The sequence below is a fragment of the Lutra lutra genome, chromosome 10 (genome assembly GCF_902655055.1).
Source record: "Lutra lutra chromosome 10, mLutLut1.2, whole genome shotgun sequence".
Classification (NCBI taxonomy): Eukaryota; Metazoa; Chordata; class Mammalia; order Carnivora; family Mustelidae; genus Lutra; species Lutra lutra.
Window position 1 is genome coordinate 8323851 of NC_062287.1, and position 1582 is coordinate 8325432.

The following is a 1582-nucleotide window of genomic DNA, read 5'->3' on the forward strand; positions in this document are numbered from 1 at the left end:
TGAAACAGCATTCACCTGCTCAGGGAACCAAATATGGGGGTGCAGACACAGAGCTGAGAGACAAAATCACTATGATCCCATGGGCCCCGCTTTATCCTCTATGCAGTGAGGGATCCATTAAAACCTTTGAGCAAGGGCACCTGGGTGGCTCAGTCGTTAAGCGTCTGCCTTCAGCTCAGGTCATGATCCCAGAGTTCTGGGATCGAGCCCCACAAGAGGCTCCCTGCTCAGCAAGGAGCCTGATTCTCCCTCTCCCACTCCCCCTGCTTGTGTTCCCTCTCTCACTGTCTCTCTGCCAAATAAATAAGTAAAATCTTAAAAAACAAATAAATAAAACCTTTGAGCAAAACAAAACAAAAAACTTTCAAGTAAGAGAGAGAAACCCCGGTAAGAATTTTATTTTTACTCTAGCAATAGGGTAGAAGAAATGATGGATGGAGGGTGGGGGTACAAATAGATAGGCAGTGGGAATGGTCCAAACAAGAAGACAAGGTTCTCCTTCTCTTCAGCTGAGCAGGGCTCTTCCTCCGGCTGGTCTTCAGAGAAGATGCTTCCCCCTGTCCCTCACATCGCCACATTATGTACTGTGTAGATTCAGTGTCACAGCCTGAGCTGGGCCCAGAAGGCCACTCCCAACCCAACCTTCCGGAAGCATCAGCAAGGATACAACCTGGATGCCTACACCTCCCCAAGACCTGGGATGACGTCAGTGAGGAGAGGTCGATCACACCAAGATTCTGATACCCCCAGGGTTGAGGGAGATCACGGTGAGTGACAGACTCAGGTTAGAATCCCAGAGGGGTCCCCAAATCCAACTGGCCACCCCCCGCTTCCCTTTCTCATGTTCCCAGATTACTCATGGTTCTATTCTCCCACATTCGTTTATTCATTTGTTCAGTAAATATTTATTGGACGGCCACTGTATGCCAGACACTGCCTGGTTCTAGAAGTACATGCTGAGGGGGACAGAGACATCTAAATAAAAACTTTTCAAGGGGCACCTGGGTGGTTTAGTCGGTTAAGTTCAGGTTTGGCTCAGGTCGTGATCCCAGGTTCTTAGGATCAAGCCCCGAATCGGGCTCCCTACTCAGTGGGGAAGTCTGCCTCTCCCTCTCCATCTACCTCTCCCACTGTTCATGCTCTCTTTCAAATAAATAAGTAAAATCTTTAAAAAAAAAAAAAAAAGAACTTTCCAAAAGAAAAGTAATATAACCATGTACAAAGTGCCCGAGTCAGGAGATGTCCAGCACTAGCTAGAGGAGCAGCTCCCAGAAGGCACTCCTGGGTCACACCAAGTATTTCACCTTCTACCCTTGCCACTCAAAGTACACTCCTCAGATAAGAGCACCCCAACTTAAATGTGATGGTGAATTACGTGGGGACCTTCTGCAATGGGTCAGAGGTAGAATCTAGAATTCTGTGTTTCTAATGAGGTCCTCATCAGGGCTGTTACAAGCAAGACTGTGTCTTGACCATTGAGGATCCGCAGGAAGAAGGATCAGGGAAGATCAGCAGGGAGGCTTATCTTTGCATTTCAGGAGGCTAATCCTGCTTCCCTCCCCTTTACAGGTGGGCACTGGGA